This window comes from Styela clava, chromosome 13 (assembly GCF_964204865.1).
Source record: "Styela clava chromosome 13, kaStyClav1.hap1.2, whole genome shotgun sequence".
Taxonomy (NCBI): domain Eukaryota; kingdom Metazoa; phylum Chordata; class Ascidiacea; order Stolidobranchia; family Styelidae; genus Styela; species Styela clava.
The window spans coordinates 16,654,150-16,659,149 of record NC_135262.1 but is presented as its reverse complement, the minus strand read 5'-3'; the positions used below and the strand labels follow the sequence as shown (position 1 = coordinate 16,659,149).

The 5,000-nt window shown below is 55.0% G+C and overlaps 1 non-coding gene across 1 annotated transcript in view; it reads left to right on the top strand.

The window, feature by feature from the left end:
• Window positions 1–3,780: 3,780 nt before the first annotated feature.
• Window positions 3,781–5,000, top strand: part of LOC144431548 (small subunit ribosomal RNA) — a 1,810-nt gene continuing 590 nt past the window's right edge. The window contains exon 1 of the ribosomal RNA XR_013480112.1: window positions 3,781–5,000. This exon is cut by the window's right edge and continues 590 nt beyond it. This is a non-coding gene — a ribosomal RNA (small subunit ribosomal RNA).

Genomic DNA, 5,000 nt, shown 5'->3' with positions numbered 1-5,000 from the left:
GTCAGAGCGAAAGACAGTAATTTCGAATGAGCCAAGAAAGAGCGGTGCGGGGCCGGTCGGAGCGCACCCTTTTCTCGGTGGCTGGCGGGCGAGAGAGTGCTGCGTCGCCGGCATCGGCGTCGAAAGAAGCCGAGCCGAAAAAAGTTAAAGTACAAACGTGCAAGCATACTAACCTAACCCTAGGTAAGGCATGTCAGAGCGAAAGACAGTAATTTCGAATGAGCCAAGAAAGAGCGGTGCGGGGCCGGTCGGAGCGCACCCTTTTCTCGGTGGCTGGCGGGCGAGAGAGTGCTGCGTCGCCGGCATCGGCGTCGAAAGAAGCCGAGCCGGAAAAAGTTAAAGTACAAACGTGCAAGCATACTAGCCTAACCCTAGGTAAGGCATGTCAGAGCGAAAGACAGTAATTTCGAATGAGCCAAGAAAGAGCGGTGCGGGGCCGGTCGGAGCGCACCCTTTTCTCGGTGGCTGGCGGGCGAGAGAGTGCTGCGTCGCCGGCATCGGCGTCGAAAGAAGCCGAGCCGAAAAAAGTTAAAGTACAAACGTGCAAGCATACTAACCTAACCCTAGGTAAGGCATGTCAGAGCGAAAGACAGTAATTTCGAATGAGCCAAGAAAGAGCGGTGCGGGGCCGGTCGGAGCGCACCCTTTTCTCGGTGGCTGGCGGGCGAGAGAGTGCTGCGTCGCCGGCATCGGCGTCGAAAGAAGCCGAGCCGAAAAAAGTTAAAGTACAAACGTGCAAGCATACTAACCTAACCCTAGGTAAGGCATGTCAGAGCGAAAGACAGTAATTTCGAATGAGCCAAGAAAGAGCGGTGCGGGGCCGGTCGGAGCGCACCCTTTTCTCGGTGGCTGGCGGGCGAGAGAGTGCTGCGTCGCCGGCATCGGCGTCGAAAGAAGCCGAGCCGAAAAAAGTTAAAGTACAAACGTGCAAGCATACTAACCTAACCCTAGGTAAGGCATGTCAGAGCGAAAGACAGTAATTTCGAATGAGCCAAGAAAGAGCGGTGCGGGGCCGGTCGGAGCGCACCCTTTTCTCGGTGGCTGGCGGGCGAGAGAGTGCTGCGTCGCCGGCATCGGCGTCGAAAGAAGCCGAGCCGAAAAAAGTTAAAGTACAAACGTGCAAGCATACTAGCCTAACCCTAGGTAAGGCATGTCAGAGCGAAAGACAGTAATTTCGAATGAGCCAAGAAAGAGCGGTGCGGGGCCGGTCGGAGCGCACCCTTTTCTCGGTGGCTGGCGGGCGAGAGAGTGCTGCGTCGCCGGCATCGGCGTCGAAAGAAGCCGAGCCGAAAAAAGTTAAAGTACAAACGTGCAAGCATACTAACCTGACCCTAGGTAAGGCATGTCAGAGCGAAAGACAGTAATTTCGAATGAGCCAAGAAAGAGCGGTGCGGGGCCGGTCGGAGCGCACCCTTTTCTCGGTGGCTGGCGGGCGAGAGAGTGCTGCGTCGCCGGCATCGGCGTCGAAAGAAGCCGAGCCGAAAAAAGTTAAAGTACAAACGTGCAAGCATACTAACCTAACCCTAGGTAAGGCATGTTAGAGCGAAAGACAGTAAACTCGAATGAGCCAAGAAAGAGCGGTGCGGGGCCGGTCGGAGCGCACCCTTTTCTCGGTGGCTGGCGGGCGAGAGAGTGCTGCGTCGCCGGCATCGGCGTCGAAAGAAGCCGAGCCGAAAAAAGTTAAAGTACAAACGTGCAAGCATACTAACCTAACCCTAGGTAAGGCATGTCAGAGCGAAAGACAGTAATTTCGAATGAGCCAAGAAAGAGCGGTGCGGGGCCGGTCGGAGCGCACCCTTTTCTCGGTGGCTGGCGGGCGAGAGAGTGCTGCGTCGCCGGCATCGGCGTCGAAAGAAGCCGAGCCGGAAAAAGTTAAAGTACAAACGTGCAAGCATACTAGCCTAACCCTAGGTAAGGCATGTCAGAGCGAAAGACAGTAATTTCGAATGAGCCAAGAAAGAGCGGTGCGGGGCCGGTCGGAGCGCACCCTTTTCTCGGTGGCTGGCGGGCGAGAGAGTGCTGCGTCGCCGGCATCGGCGTCGAAAGAAGCCGAGCCGAAAAAAGTTAAAGTACAAACGTGCAAGCATAATAACCTAACCCTAGGTAAGGCATGTCAGAGCGAAAGACAGTAATTTCGAATGAGCCAAGAAAGAGCGGTGCGGGGCCGGTCGGAGCGCACCCTTTTCTCGGTGGCTGGCGGGCGAGAGAGTGCTGCGTCGCCGGCATCGGCGTCGAAAGAAGCCGAGCCGAAAAAAGTTAAAGTACAAACGTGCAAGCATACTAGCCTAACCCTAGGTAAGGCATGTCAGAGCGAAAGACAGTAATTTCGAATGAGCCAAGAAAGAGCGGTGCGGGGCCGGTCGGAGCGCACCCTTTTCTCGGTGGCTGGCGGGCGAGAGAGTGCTGCGTCGCCGGCATCGGCGTCGAAAGAAGCCGAGCCGAAAAAAGTTAAAGTACAAACGTGCAAGCATACTAACCTAACCCTAGGTAAGGCATGTCAGAGCGAAAGACAGTAATTTCGAATGAGCCAAGAAAGAGCGGTGCGGGGCCGGTCGGAGCGCACCCTTTTCTCGGTGGCTGGCGGGCGAGAGAGTGCTGCGTCGCCGGCATCGGCGTCGAAAGAAGCCGAGCCGAAAAAAGTTAAAGTACAAACGTGCAAGCATACTAACCTAACCCTAGGTAAGGCATGTCAGAGCGAAAGACAGTAATTTCGAATGAGCCAAGAAAGAGCGGTGCGGGGCCGGTCGGAGCGCACCCTTTTCTCGGTGGCTGGCGGGGGAGAGAGTGCTGCGTCGCCGGCATCGGCGTCGAAAGAAGCCGAGCCGAAAAAAGTTAAAGTACAAACGTGCAAGCATACTAGCCTAACCCTAGGTAAGGAATGTCAGAGCGAAAGACAGTAATTTCGAATGAGCCAAGAAAGAGCGGTGCGGGGCCGGTCGGAGCGCACCCTTTTCTCGGTGGCTGGCGGGCGAGAGAGTGCTGCGTCGCCGGCATCGGCGTCGAAAGAAGCCGAGCCGAAAAAAGTTAAAGTACAAACGTGCAAGCATACTAACCTAACCCTAGGTAAGGCATGTCAGAGCGAAAGACAGTAATTTCGAATGAGCCAAGAAAGAGCGGTGCGGGGCCGGTCGGAGCGCACCCTTTTCTCGGTGGCTGGCGGGCGAGAGAGTGCTGCGTCGCCGGCATCGGCGTCGAAAGAAGCCGAGCCGAAAAAAGTTAAAGTACAAACGTGCAAGCATACTAACCTAACCCTAGGTAAGGCATGTTAGAGCGAAAGACAGTAAACTCGAATGAGCCAAGAAAGAGCGGTGCGGGGCCGGTCGGAGCGCACCCTTTTCTCGGTGGCTGGCGAGCGAGAGAGTGCTGCGTCGCCGGCATCGGCGTCGAAAGAAGCCGAGCCAAAAAAAGTTAAAGTACAAACGCGATGCTAATGAGCGAGCCGTTGTCTCGACTAATATGTAGGGGGCGTTCGATCGAGCGTCTGGCTTGAGCGCTTGTCGGCCTAGCAGAACGGTCGCATTGTTATGCCCGGGTTTTAGGCACCGCTGCAGGCGGCCGGCAGAGCTCTTGTTTGTGCGAAACTGAATGGATCGAGCCCGAGAGAGGGCGAGCAAAGAAAAAACGCAAATCGCTCCGCCTGGCACTGCCGGCGAGAGCGTGGACGTCGCGGCCAGCGACTGTCGAAGCTGAGTACGGCCGCAGGCGATCGCCTCGGTCTTAAACGAATGCGACGAGCACGCGCCGGGCGGCCCAGCAAGGGCCGAGCGCAGCTGTCGCAGCTATCTGGTTGATCCTGCCAGTAGTGATATGCTTGTCTCAAAGATTAAGCCATGCAGGTGCAAGTACGAGTTCTCGTAAAGCGAAACTGCGAATGGCTCATTAAATCAGTCTTGGTTTATTTGGTCTCGTAAGCGAAGTGGATAACTGTGGTAATTCTAGAGCTAATACATGCATTAAGCGCCGACTTCGGGAGGCGCGCTTTTATCAGATCAAAACCGACCGGGTTCGTCCTGTGACGTTTGATGACTCTGGATAACCACGCGGATCGTACGGTCTCTGCACCGACGACGTATCATTCAAGTGTCTGCCCTATCAACTGTCGAAGGTACGCTACGTGCCTACCTTTGTGATAACGGGTAACGGGGAATCAGGGTTCGATTCCGGAGAGGGAGCCTGAGAAACGGCTACCACATCCAAGGAAGGCAGCAGGCGCGCAAATTACCCATTCCCGACACGGGGAGGTAGTGACGAAAAATAACAATACAGGACTCTAACGAGGCCCTGTAATTGGAATGAGTACATCCTAAAACTCTTAACGAGTATCCATTGGAGGGCAAGTCTGGTGCCAGCAGCCGCGGTAATTCCAGCTCCAACAGTGTATGCTAAAGTTGTTGCGGTTGAAAAGCTCGTAGTTGGATTTTGGGCGAGCGCCGCCGGTCCGTCGCAAAGCGTGTCACTGGTTGCGTTCGCCTCACCTTCGGTTCTCCGTCGGTGCTCTTGACTGAGTGTCGGCGGTGGCCGATAAGTTTACTTTGAAAAAATTAGAGTGTTCAAAGCAGGCTGTTTGCCTGCATAGTGTTGCATGGAATAATGGAATAGGACCTCGGTTCTATTTTGTTGGTTTTCGGAGCACGAGGTAATGATTAAGAGGGACAGACGGGGGCGTCCGTACTCTGCCGTTAGAGGTGAAATTCTTGGATCGGCGGAAGACGAACTACTGCGAAAGCATTCGCCAAGAATGTTTTCTTTAATCAAGAGCGAAAGTCAGAGGTTCGAAGACGATCAGATACCGTCCTAGTTCTGACTATAAACGATGCCAACTAGCGATCGGGAGGCGTTACCATGACGACCTTTCCGGCAGCTTCCGGGAAACCAAAGTCTTTGGGTTCCGGGGGAAGTATGGTTGCAAAGCTGAAACTTAAAGGAATTGACGGAAGGGCACCACCAGGAGTGGAGCCTGCGGCTTAATTTGACTCAACACGGGGAAACTCACCCGGCCC